Below are 14,755 nucleotides of genomic sequence, written 5' to 3' on the forward strand. Positions count from 1 at the left end.
AAATACTGAAGATATCATCTTCCAAAATGTATCATGCAACATACACACTGTCTATAGTTCCAACTCCACAGGGACAGTGCTGTGGACACTCAGGATAAGCAGTGAACAAAAGAGACAAAAATCCTTCTACCTTTGAAGCTTATTTTCTAAGAGTTCCAAAAAGGGAGAAGAGAAAAAAAAAAGGGAAAGATACACTTTTTTCCAGGAAAAAATAAAAAACACATTAGTTTCCAGATGAAAGAACCCACCAAGACCCAATCCAATGCTACTTCAAGGCATATCAAGGAAAAATTTCAAAACATCAAAGATAAAGAGGAGCATCTAAAAGTATTCAGATGTAGAAAAACATACATAAAATAAAAGAGTCAGAGGTCAGTTCCTTTCTTAAGAGAACCTTAAAGGCAGTTAGGCAATAGGCAACACTTTGAAAATTCTGAAAGAAAATAATTTTCAACCACAAATTAAAAACCAAGGTAAGTGTGAGAGTAAAATAAAGTCATTTTCAAAAAAGCAAGTGTCTAAAAATGTATTTCTTTACAGCCCACATTCTCTGCAAACTCCCAGCAGAAGAGGCTCCAACAAATAAAAAATAAAAAAAGACATGTGGAACCCAGAGATTTAGGGACAGAGTAAGAGAACCAGAAAAGGAGACAGACAGGTGGAATGGTAGTGACAGGAAGTTCTGATATGAAAGTGATGCAGAATACCAGCGAATGAACTGAGATGGAAATGTGCCTCTTGTAGGAAAATCTCTAAGGTAAGGGAAAAAAGATGTAAGAAGCCTGCTGTCATATCAGACATGTGAAACTGAGTTTTACCAAGTTTAGGCATAAGCTAGTAACAAACATTTAGAAAACTAAGCAGAACAGAAACTTTTGAAGAAAGGAACTAGGAGAGTGCACTGGCTACTTTGCTGTTGAAACTATGAATAGTAAGAGTCTTGAAGATACAAGAACCAAGAGGTAAAGCAAAGGAAATTGTGAAACCAGGAGGAGAAAAGAAGGGCAAGAAACAGTGAGTAAAACTATGGCCAGAGTCACAAGAATCAGTGATGCTAAAGAACATCATGCATAGTATTCTATAAGGTAAAAAGAAAAGAACAAGTTAAGAATATCAACAGTGATGGAAAATACAGTGACATGTTATTTCATGCACCTACCTAAGGGAGAAAGCCAACAAGGACGAGCATTCCTGACTTCCATCTTAGCAGGGATTACAGCTAGGGTAGCTCATTCCTTTCCTGGACCAAAGACAACTAAGACAAGCAGGCAAACACTGCAGCTCAGAAAGAGGCTCTATTAAGACCCTCAGGGCAACTGCAGCCAGAAGCAGCACCCTCTAGTCACCAGGACAAGTGACTTTCAGTACCCTCCGGAAGCAGCAGTGGGGGTAGGCAAGGAGGCATAGTGGGAAATAAAGAGAAACTAAGGTGAAGGACAGAGGCTCTAAAATTAAGGTTTTATTCTAACCAACAGCAATGAAGTGACCAGCCCAGAACACTAAACTTTAACAAGGTGACTGCTGGTTAAAATATTTAAACAGAACCAGAGTCTATTATGATACACAAAATATCCAAGATATATTTTAAAAGTCACCCATCACACCAAAACTCAGGAAAAATCATAATTTGAGAAAAGATTGTTAATAATTGATGGCAACACCAAGACAATACACATGTTGGAATTATCTGACAAAGATTTTAAAGCACGTATCCTAAAAATGCATCAACAAACAATAACATGTTCTCCTGGAACAAATAAGGAGGATTAAACAAAAAGAAAGTCTTGGCAAAGAACTGGAAGATACAAAAAAGACACAACTAACAGAAATCATAAGTACAATAACAAAAACTGAGAGAGAGAGAGAGAGAGAGAGAGAGAGAGAGAGAGAGAAACTTTCAGGCAGAGCTTAACAGGGGAAGGCAGACAACAGAGGACAGCACCAGTGCACATGAACAGGATTTAGCAACACCACTAGGGGAGCAAAACAGGCAGAGCACAGTGACAGACATTGCAACCTGACTCCCAACTTATTATTGAATATAGAAAAAAATTTAAAGAGGACAAAACTATCAGGGCTGAAATACTGACTAAATATTGGCTAAATAATGACTAAATTTTTTGAAATATAGCAAAAGACAAAAAATTACACAATCAAAAAGCTAAGTAAATCTCAAACAAAATAATCCCAAAAGAGATCCACACCAAGATAAATGGATAAAACTAAAGAGAAACCACATCTTAAATTCAGTGAGAATCAACACTAACGAAGACACTAACAGCAGAATTCTCAAAAGAAACCAGGCAGGCCCATAGGGTTTACAATACAATACTTTTTTGAGTGCTAAAATTAGTGTCAACCATAAATTTTCTATCACTCCCACTCATCTTTTTTGTATGTAATTTCCATGTGTTGAAATGTAACAATGAAATCCCCACACCCTATGTAACCAATTTACATTAATGAAAAATTAAAATTAAAATAACGAATAAAGATGAGAATGTAGACACTAATTTTCAGAATCTATAAATATACTAAAAAAAGAATTTGTCTAGGACCTGATCTTTCCTTATGCATAGCATATTTATGAATTTTTATTGCATCCTATCTCAAAAATGTTGCAAAATAAGATGTATACAAATAAACAAGCAGTCACCCAAGGGTTGAGATTGAAAAGTAATAAGAGTTATTACTGTACTATGTATACTTGTATTTAGTCACAGTACATTAATAGAGTTACAAAAATGACAAAGTTATACAAATGACAAAGTTAGCAACATACACATAAAATCCACACAACCTATGAAATTACCATCATTTCCTTGTTTTGTTTTGTATTTCCTTTTCCTGCACTACTGCCATGCACTGCAGCAAAACCAAGAATAAACGAGATTGCTTTACAGACTAGGACGAATCTAGAGAGCAGTTAATCCAAATGTACCTGAACCACAGTTCTAGAGAACTGGCGAATATAGCATTACTTCTTGGTTCCATTAAGCCATACTTACTTCCAGATGTATGAGATGCTAGCTCTTACATCATGTCAGCTACAGGTCAAACGGCACCTATAGCTGTGCCTTCTAAACCAATGATGAGGCCTACATCAGAGTTTCCTAGGTGCTTGTGAAACAAAGCATATTTCTGGGCTACACAACACTACTGTATCAGTATCCTACAGTAGCCATAAGACTGGGAAGTTGGAAACCTTCTCAATGTGACCTTTTAATAGTAAAGGTTTTAATTCATTGTTCATGTGTTTCCTAACTTTCTTATATTTTGACATGATAACCACGAAGTTGAACTTTATTCCAGAGATGTGTATGGTAAGAATTTGCTTATGATTCAGAAGCAAATTAATAAAACACTGTTACTAATATGAGGAGACATCAATCACTACCTGTCAGTCTCCATTATCAATCACTGCTTCTAGAGAGTGACAGAGAAAAAAAAAGATGCTTAGTGAATGCAATAAATATAGCCTGTCCTAAGAATTTGGGACATGGAGCATCATATTAGAATATAAAGAAAGCAACCACTTACCCCAAGGAGATCAGATGATGTGTTACCTGTTCTTCAAAGAAAGCTGATAAAACAAATGCCCCAAATATGTTGAACAGAAAAGAGACAAAGATATTAATAACTTAGTTATTTTAATCAGGAAACCAGTTTAAATATCTTTGAAACTTTTACACAACTGAACTCAAAAAATTTTAATCTTCTATTTTTGGCATTGAAATACAAGTTTATTCACTGTAATGTATTTTCAATAAGTTATTTTTTATTTAAAAATATCAACATCTTACAGATCTAAGCAGAAAACCCTGCAGTTCATGCTAACACTGCCATCTGGAGCCTATTTTCTTGGCACTATCTAAAGCAACACCTTTGTACGTACCTCTAAGTCCCTCCCTGATCAGGCTAGCTTCACTGGCTATATACATTGGCTTTTAAGTGTTTAAAAGTTGACAGAAAAAAACACTGAATAATTTGAACAAAACAAAATGGACAGCAGGCAGAGCAGAACTACTGGCAGCTGCAGAGCTATTTAACTTCATAGGTGTATTGATAATAAAATATTTACATTAGATTAAACTTCAGTGAACCACTCAGTATTAAACCTAAGTTTTCACCATAAAAGCATCTTACAAAGTGATATACAATGGAAGTAGAATATGATCTACTCTGATTCCACTGTTGATTTGCTGGCAGGACCAATGACAACAACCATGTATAGAGACATCATCTTCCTATGTCCTTCCCATCTCTGACTCTATTCCCTCCCTTTCCTCAGAAGGCATCTCATAATTTAAAGAAAAATGCATCTAGCCCTGCTTTTCTCTACCCTGACCAATACTGGCCTGATCTTGCCTTTCCCTCTCTTTTGAACTCAGCAGGAAAGGAGTCCTCATGTAACTGAGAGTTCCATGCTCTCTCTTTTAACCTTGTTGCTCCCTGTAGATGCTCTGTCTCTACACCCCACATATAGGAAATTGCACAAGTCTTGCTCATCTTACCAATGCCCCAATCAGCCTGTATCAGGACCTTCTAGATACTATGCCACCTCGTAACCCTCTCACTAAAGCACAGTAATCTACAGTAGGCTGCAGGCTGTCTCCACTTCACCTTCCACAATTTCAGCCTCCAAATGCCATCAGAGTGCCACTTCAGGAACTTATTCTGCCTACATCACATAGAAGATCCTCCTGCCAAATCCAACATGTACCTCTGATGATGAGCTGCCTTGAAATCTTTGTACCATTTGATGACAATGACTACTACTCCCTTTATGATACATTTTCTACCCTGAGTTTCCACAAACCTGTTCTTTTCCTGCTCAGTCACCTTCTCAGAATCCTCTGCCTATATCTCAGACATTTCCTCCTCCAGTCCTCTTCTCTATTTGTGCAGTTACTACATCTATGAAATTTTATATATTTTCACAGTTAAGAACCACTCCTATCTTCAACTCTCAAATGCAAAGGACACATCTTTAGCTGTCCACAAGTTCCTAGTGACCTCAAAAGGGCTAACTCTAATGCAGAAGTCACTATTTCCCCATTCCTACACTCATCTTCCCTTTATTTTCAATTTACAATTCCCACAATTCTTACTTGCTCCAAACAAGAAATCTAGGCATCAACTTTAGACTCTTCTTCCCTTTATTACTAAAGTCCTAGCAATGATATTTTTACAACCATTCCCAAACTGTCCTACTTAAGCTACCAAAATATTTCTCACTACATGATAATGTTACTATCCATCCTTCTAGTCTACATATCTCTGGAGTTAGCAACACCTCATCCAAGCTTTCTCATTTGCAGCACTGAAGAGATTGGTCCCCTTCTTGAAGTTCTCCCTCACAAAAATCCCAGTCTCCTCAGTTTTGGTAAGGGGTCTCACTATTATCGACTCTACAAATAATCTCTCACACACATCTAAAGGATCCAATAATTCAGAACACAAAAATGCGGGTTTCATCACCAATACTACAGTCAGATATTCTTCAGAGTCTATGTTTACAATTCACTCCTATCTGAAAGCTAATAATCATCACCCATATTGGCTAATTCCTCTCTTACTTTTGAGCTCAGCTCTTAAAAGTCATCAACTTCAACAAGTCCTATCCTATGAATCCTACACAGTCTACCAGATTGGTCCATAGTGTTCTGAGCATTCACCTCTTAATGCACAATGTTGCAGTGGCATAACACACTGTGCTCTCACTTATAAGATAAGGAAGGGCAAGCACTATGTCATCATCTGGCTCCCCAAAGGCTCTCAGAATGCCTAAAGAGTAGTTGACAATCGGTAAATATTTGTTGAATCAACAAATGAATGAACAAACTAGTTACATAGTCATTCCTTGCTCTTCAGTGTCAATTGAGTTTAAATGCTGGAGAGCCACTACAGATACTGCATTATCAGAAGGCATAGTATTCTGAGAATATTTACATATCATAATCATTCATCAAGAACACAATATTAAGTCACTGCATACTATTTCATCACTAGGAATGCAGCAATTTGTGTTTGCTAATGCCCTTACTGTTAGAAAGTCTAACTATTCAGAAAAGAGTTCTTTATACTCTGAGAGTCTATTTCTAACAGGTTAGATACTCTATTATCATCACAATGTTATATATAAACAAAATAATTTAATATAATATAAACCAATTAATGCAACTCTTCTAGCCATCTTCTGACCACACATATTGGAGCTACTTTGCATCTCCATCACTTTATGATGACACATAAAGCCAGTCAACATTTCTCAACAATAAGATTTTAGAAACATGATACTATTATCACTCACCCAGATTTATTTCTATAATCAGTATAAATAAGATACCTTTGCATTTGATCAGTGTACATTTTGAATACTTAAAAGACAAAATAGTGAAACGTGATTTGTCTTCAAAGCGGTTCATAACTACAGCTCTGAGCTCTTCTTAGTCTCAAATAAAAATATCTACCATGACATGGGCAGTCACCCTGTCCAGCCCAGTGCCACAAAAGGAGAGAAGATTCAATGAACCCTAATTCCTCATGTGCCTCAAACGGGGGGGGGGGGAGCTTGTTTTTAGATTTTGTAAATGCTTCTATAGTGCTTATTCATTACTGCTTTTGCAGAAGGACAGAATAAATACTCCAAACTCGCCCTCCCTCCCCTTTTTTTTAAAACCCAAGGTCTTAACATTAAGTTATATCCTGATTAGTGGATTTGTTCATAGCAATAATCCTTCCTGTGCTTGCAGTTTTAGTCAGCAACAATAAATAGTATCAGGTAGCATTTGACATTTTGAACAAAGAAAAATAACCTTTCCAATTTACTAAATCCTGCTTTTAAAAAGTCATTACCTTACTGAAAATGGGATAAGCTAGGGAACAAATATAATCATTTAAGTATTTTTAAAAAATACTGATAGCATTCAAAGTCAAAGAGGAAAGGATGCTCTATTTACAAAATAGCATTAGCACAATAAATGGCTAGGTATCTTTTTTTAAAAGGCTAAGCTTGGCTTCTAAATCTCATCATATATAAAAGCAAATTCCAGAAGAATTTTAAATTTCCATATAAAAATACATTTAACCTAGGAGGATTTTGAACAATATTTCTGAGATCTAAGGAAAATAGGAAACCTACATAAGAACAAAAAATATGACTGTATATATTTTATTTATTCTACAGCAACGAAAACTCTAAGCCACTGCAAAGAGTTAAACACAGGGAAAAAGATTTCCTATATAAGTAGCCATCCCAATTATTCCTAGTAGAGAAAGTACTCTCACTAACTGATGGTAAAAGACAACTCAGTGGAAAAATGGGCAAAGAATATAAAGTGAAATTCAGAGAAGACAAATTTGAAAATGAACAATAAATATGAAAAATACAATGTTCAATAGATGCAATTTATATCAACAATGAGATCCCCATCACCACAGCACACATTAGAAACAGTAACAATGACTAAATATTGCTTAAATGTGAGAAAAATGTCAGGTGCTGGGGGCTCACACCTGCAACCCTTGGTACTCAGGAGGCTGAGATCTGAGGATAACAGGTCAAAGCCAACCTGGGCAGAAAAGTCCTGCAGTTCAAAGCCAGCCTGGGCAGGAAAGTCTGTAAGACTCTTATCTGCAATAAACTCCTCAGAAAAGAAATGGAAATGGGGCTGGGAAGGTGGCTCAGTGGTAGAGCGCTTGCCTTGCATGCCTGAGGCCCTGAGTTCGATTCCTCAGCACCACATAGCAAAAAGAAAAAAGCCAGAAGTGGCGCTGTGGCTCAAGTGGTAGAGCGCTAGCCTTGAGCTGAAGAGCTGAGGGACAGCGCCCAAGCCCAGAGTTCAGGCCCCACGACCAGACCTCCCCCCCCAAAAAAAAAAGAAAGAAAGAAATGGAAATGGTGCTGTGGCCCAAATGGTAGAGCACTAGAGCACAAAGAGGCTCAGGGACAGAGCCTAGGCCCTTAGTTTAAGCCCCAGGACCAGGGGGGAAAAGTGAGAAAAAAGGGATCATAGAAAGAAATCTAGCAGGCCCATACAAAATTAAGTATACCCCAACCCTTGATCTAGCTAGTTCCATTATTAGAATTATATAAAATAAAGATACAGAATAAAAATGTTTCCCAGCTCATTGTAGTGGCAACAAAAAAAGACCTCACAGGAAACCACCCAAATGCTCATCAATAGGGAATAATTGAATAAATTAGTGTGCCAATACTGTAGATCTATATCCACTGTGGTAAATGAATTAGAAAGAGAAGACAATGTCTAGTGTATGTATACTCCAATTTATAAAACATATAATTATTCTTTCATCCAAACATACAATTATTGAAGTCTAATATATATGTGAGTGCCTGTACTTGAACACTGGGAAGGGTTTTTTAAGATGCACTCGACATTGTTAACATTACAAAATGAAAAGGGGTAGATCACAGGCTATTGGGAAAAAGATAATTTTTGTTCCATAATATGTTGTCTCAATTGTTATAATTCACTTTAATAAAAAATAGTAAATATGAAATATGTTCTTTAGTGTAGTTATATATAATATTCAATATATTAAAACAGATATAAAGAATACTAAATGATAGGGCTTCTGAGAATACTTATTAAATAAGATTTATTCTATCTGCATTCTCAGAGATTTTAATAAGATTTCAGGTTCAGAGCTCTATTACCCATCCTTTGCAGAAAAACAGGAACCTAAAGCCCACTGCATATCCTGGCTCATTGATATTCCAGATTGCTTCATTAAATCTCCCTTCATGGAACTCCTCTGTCCTTTTTTTCAGCCTTTTCCTGAACATTGTTCTATTGATTACTTGGTACCTACAAAAGATGAAGCAGACAACTGCTAAATCTAAAAAGATTTAGAAGAGAGCACACGGTGAAGCAATAATCTCATAAGCAAACTCACTTTGTTGTATAGTTTAATATCCACCAATACTCTCTTGCAAAAAAAATACTCTATGATATTAACTAAACTCTCCAACAGAGCTGATTTGATGTTATTTGTTTCTTAGAGGTTGAATTCAAATATAGTTTAATCTTGTCTGCAGACAAGTATTGTGTAAAGTCATCAACTTGTTCTACAAATGCTATTTTATCACACACTGTAAGGAATCTGTTAGAGAAAATCAAATTAAAAACAGTCTTGATAAGAGGCAAACTGATTCAAAACATGTAACATGATAAAGTTTCTGAAAATAAGTTTGTTGACTTTTATGCATACTGTTTTAAGATTTTACTTCTAATATTAGTCAGTAAAACACTAATGAAAAAATTTAATTTGTTGTATTGAAGTTCAGCTGGAAAATATATCAACAATAAGACTTTATCCAACTTCCTGCAATTTATGAAAAAGGCAAAGCAGAACTAATTTAGAACTGTAGGGGTCTTCATTCATTCTCTTATGCATGTATTTCTGAGTTTTGTGATGAGGCCACATAACTGCACTTCCATAATCCTCAAATTTCTCATCAGGGTGGAGAGACTGCAACCTAGTGCGCAGGTTGGGATAAGAGTACAGAAAGCTACAGTATGCCAAGCACACAGCAGGTGCACCATGAATTACTGTAATTAATATTATAATTAACAAAATTTATGATTGATACCAAAGCTATTAAAAGTTCAAAAACAAAATACAAATAGACATAAAATACATACAATTTTAACTGGCAAAACACTACTTGTCCCTAAAAGAAACAGATCCATCAGAAAGTTGTCTGAATTAGACTCCATAATGAAATTGCGTAGATCTCTACCTCCCTATTCAGAACTTCATATAAACAATCAAAACAAACTTCTAGGTAGAAACAGATATCAGACTAACTTGAAAACCTCAGGTCCTGAAGAAGAACATAACAGATCACTTCCTGTGCTGTTTTTTTGTTTGGGGGTGGGGGGGAGGCCTCATCCTATTGATGCTAGAGAAGATGGCACTCAAGAAAATCAAGAGGAGGGCTGGGAAGGTGGCTCAGTGGTAGAGCACTTGCCTTGCATGCCTGAGGCCCTGGGTTCAATTCCCCAGCACCACATAAGCAAAAAGAAAAAAGCCGGAAGTGGCGCTATGGCTCAAGTAGTAGAGCACTAGCCTTGAGCTGAAGAGCTGAGGGAAAGCGCCCAGGCCCAGAGTTCAGGCCCCACGACCAGACCCCCCCCACCCCACCCAAAAAAAAAAAAAAAATCAAGAGAAGCAGGCCAGAAAATCCCCTGGAAAAACTTGATCTCTCAAACCTAAGTACCAGGAAAGAGACACTAGCCAAATCCTACCAGTAAAAGCCAAGTAGATGCCCTAGTCTTTCAACCTTGCTCAGCTGTATCTAGCCTCTCTCCATCTCACTGGGTGGCAGGAGGGAGGACAACACAGTGCTGGGGTCTACCCACTGATGGATATTCTACCCAGCAGTATCAATCCATATGCATGGAGACCCTGGAGTGCCAGTCCCAAAGTGGATATGAGGCACACTCTCCCTCCCCAAACATCAGATGAGAGCAGGTGAAAGAGTCCAACTTTCCCCCATCATCCAGCAGTAACAAGACCTGTGCAATGACTGAAGTCTGTGTGGAGAATTATAACAAAGTGAGCTTCTCTCCAAGATGCTATCAGTGTAGTCCTAGTATGAGCTTAAAATCCTACTGTCACAAAGCAGTAATCTTGGCTTTCTGTCCATCAATTAAGGCTGAGTAGGAACTATGAATTACCATACCCTAAACCTACAAGTAATATAAGTACACACTGTACCCCAATAAGTACAGTTTATGAGAAAAATGGTCAAGAATTAAGATTTAAAGAAAATCCACAACCTTACAACATAGTACCAAAAATTACCTAAGCCATAATAAAAATAAAGGATCAATTGTCAAAGCAAAAACCAGAAAAAAACTCAACTTAATGGTTAAGAGATTTCAACACCAAAGTGATAAAGGGATATAATTATTCAATGAAAAGTGGGAATGGTGGTACACATCTGTAATCCCAGAACTTGAGATGTAGAAGCAGAACAACTCTGAAGCCACCTCTTCAAAAACAAAAATAATAAGAATTTTAAACCAAGCATCATAAAAATGCAAAAGAAAAATAGCAAATCTCAGCAATGAAAAGCAAATTTTCTGAGTACATAGAAGTTATAGAACTGGAAGATATAACTAAAAAAACTCTTCAGGCTGGGAAAATGGAAAAAGACAAAGGAAAGAAATCAATGAACTTAAGAACAGCATTAAAAACTATCCGATCTGTACAACCAAGAGAAAGTGGACTAAAAACAATAATCTGAGCTGTAGGAAGCCTGTGACACTCTAGTAAAAGATTAACATTTATGTCATCTGCTTCCTGGAACACAGAAACAGGAGAGGCTGAAAAGGCAGTCAATGAAATAATAGTTGGAATATCACCAGATTGAATAATGATATAAGATATTACAGATTTAAGAAACTAACATTACTCTCAAATAAGAGAAACCCCAAATAACCCACATAACATACAAATAGTCTAAAAATGGAAAACTAAAGACAAAGCAAACAATGTTGAGATCACTGAAACAAATGGGATACTACCTAAAAGGGAACCAATTCAAATTACAGTGACTGTCTCATGGGAAATGGGAGAAAGGAGAAGAAGGGGGCACAACATTCTTCAAGTAATGAAAAACAAGCAAAACATTCTCAGTTGAAGCAAAATCAAGATCATTTGTCTCCAGCAAACCTACTCTGAAAGAATGTCTAAAGTAAGTTCTGAATATGGAAGGTGATAAAAAAAAATCTTATAATGTCATGAAAGTAGAGAAAACATTAGAAGAAAAAATTAAAGGAGACATTATAGTCTTTCTTGGCTTTTCCCAATTACACTTGATACTTAAAGCAAAAATTACAGCATTGTCTGATGTGGTTCTCAATGTGTGTAGGAGAAATATTGAAGGCAATTATAAAAAGAAAAAGGAAGTAGCTTCTGAGAAAGGTGTCGATATACTACATGCACAAACTTGTACTCTGATTCTGATGTGTATTATAAGTAAATACCTGTGAATTTATAATCATTTCATAACAAAAAGTTAACTTCAATAAAGTGAATAATGAAACCAATCCCAAACTAGTTTGAGAGCAAACATAATCTGTCTTCACTTAGGCAACGTGAAAGTCAGTAAATTCTTCCTGTTGTTCAAAATACTTGCCCTCACATCACTTCTGGACCATTGTGTATTGGTCCAATTCTATCATCACCTAAGATGGTACCAAATGCTTATGTGTGATCAGATTACATTCAAGAGGTTTCAATTCTTAAACAAGACAATGATCAGAGGAGGCAACAATGCTTGATAAGAAATGTACTCGTTATCTTGCCCATGTAATTGTAACTCCTCTGTACGGTATTCTCACAATAAAAAAAAAAAATAAAGTCAATGATCTTAACATAAATGAAGCTTGCCGATTTTTAGTATAGATTCTTTCTTCTCAATAGATTAATCTATTTCATTAGGTAAACAGTGTGACATCTCATTTTATAGGAAGCAAATGTACCAAGATATATTCTAAAGTACCCTGTATCTCAAAGCACTTACAATCATGCATACTTAATTCCAGTAACAGTATCACCAGTATACGTATTTTTAATCTCCTCTTTTGAAATATTTCAAATTCATATATAAGTAGGAAATGTCACTTTATTATTTTACTTACTCTATATTACACATACCTCTTGTTTGCTTGCTTTACTCAAATTGGATTCAATATTTACTGCATGTCATTCTGATTTACCTTTGATAGTCAAACCTGCAGGTACAGGCCTTGAAGTCACCTTTGCAAATGATGAACATTGTTTTAGGTAAAGAAAGCTCCTCTAATCAAGCTGGACACTGGCCTGTCCAACATGACTAGTGATCTAACAAGAAACTGTGAAGGAGAAAAACACATAGCTGGGAAGGCAGTAGAGAGGAAAGTGTGCAGTGAATGATAAGAGAGTTTGCCTGGCTTTGGGTGGCCCACTTTAAAAGGCACTTTGTAAAACTACAGTTCCTTTATAAAAGGTTTTTTGAAGGAATAAGGAATCACCCCTCTTCTTAGAACTACTTAGTACAGTCATTGTATCTTGAATTCCTCTATTTACCAAACAAATATTTATAAAGCACTCCTAAAATATAGGGACAGAAAAGTGAGAAAGGGGAAGAAAAGGTGGAGAAACCAACTGAGAGAAAAGAAAATCAAGTGACTCTAAGGATATGCAAGTGGAAGATGTCTGGAAGCTATCCAAGTAGATATGTGTCAGGCAAAACTAACTGCAGGCAGTAAGCACTGTCAAGACCACTCTACTGGAGAGATCAACCAAGAAAAGAAGGAAAGAGCTGGGGCCTGGGCTCAGGAGTAAGCAACCATCTCCATCACACAAGGGAAGAACTCATCCTGCTCTTTCCAGTGGTGAAGCAGAAAGGAGAAAAACAATACAAAGTAAGTTTTTTCAGAGTTGGCACAGGTGGGAAGGCTGCAGGGAGGTGTCTCTGGAATCTTTTTGCCATGATAATTGGCAAGGCAACTCTAATTGTTCCCTAACTGCTCCAGCCCACATCCAGTTTGGCTTATTCCAATATATTGTCCAATGGCAACCACAGAAAATTTCATCAAAACCGAAATGTAATTGTGTCCTCTCCCATTAAGGTCTCCAATGGTTTCCATGTGCTCTTAGGAGAAAAAAAAAGACACAGCTTCTAAAAAATTTTTTCCAAGGCCTGCAAGCTCTGGCTCTTAGCTAATCTTCCAGAACTCTTAGCAACCTGAAACCTCCTTTTTCATTCCAACCTCAATGGCCTTCTGTAAGTGCCCAAACCCATCATGTTCTCTCCTACCACAGGGACTCCTATCCTTGCCCAAGGGTCATGCTTTCTGCCACCATATCTTTCACTGTGTCAGCTTCTGGTCTCAAGTCATCACATCCTCAAAGAAGCTGTCTGGACCTCCAACAGTGACAATAAAATATCCCTTGCCTTGGGAACACCTAGGGCAATCAGAACAGTTGATTATCCATTTCTCTGCCTCCTTATGGAGCAAAAGCTGCTAAGAAATGCTGCACCTTTTGGATCACTGTATCTTTAACACTTAGTTTAGTATCTTGTCTATGGTAAGCTTTTTGATAAAACACTGCTTGGTTAAATGAATGAATGGAAACAGGAGTATTTGTGAGGACATGCTCTAAAGTCAAATATACCTGCTACACACTTGTATATATGCCTGTAAGTTCATCAACCATCTGAACAGAATTTCTCTTTCATATTAAAGAAAATATTACACTAGACAATAATAATAAATTAAGTATTCTTTTGTTTTTAAACCATTTCTGCTAATAGCATTGTACACTCAAGTCTTCAAGTCACTGGCAACTCATGTTCTGCTTAGCTTTAATTGAACTTGCAATGATCAGTTCATATCTTATTATGTAACCGGTGCCAATACATTTGTAACAAAGAAACTAAAAATAAAAGTCATTAAGCCTACTGACCACAAAAATGTGCCGAACTACTATCATTAAAATCACATGGAGCTGAACTTAAGACATTCCACCTCCCCCTAAGCAATCACAGATGAAGAGTAAGCACAGATCAAAGCAGAATCAGGCTTATGAGGCTTCTAGTAGTGCAGCTGTTTGGGAAATATTTAAAGTTGGTATTCAGCTAGCATTGTGGATTTTGTAACTAGTCATCATCTCCTTCATTAATAAGCAGTTACTGACAAAATCAGATCACATCATCTGTGCAGTTCATTAT

General features: G+C 36.6%; 1 protein-coding gene across 1 annotated transcript in view; it reads right to left on the reverse strand.

Moving 5' to 3' along the window:
• Positions 1-14,755, reverse strand: part of Sdk1 (sidekick cell adhesion molecule 1) — an 836,641-nt gene that overhangs the window by 649,915 nt on the left and 171,971 nt on the right. The window lies entirely within an intron of this gene.

Source organism: Dipodomys spectabilis, unplaced genomic scaffold, assembly GCF_019054845.1.
Source record: "Dipodomys spectabilis isolate Male_0828 unplaced genomic scaffold, ASM1905484v1 ptg000098l, whole genome shotgun sequence".
NCBI classification, from domain to species: domain Eukaryota; kingdom Metazoa; phylum Chordata; class Mammalia; order Rodentia; family Heteromyidae; genus Dipodomys; species Dipodomys spectabilis.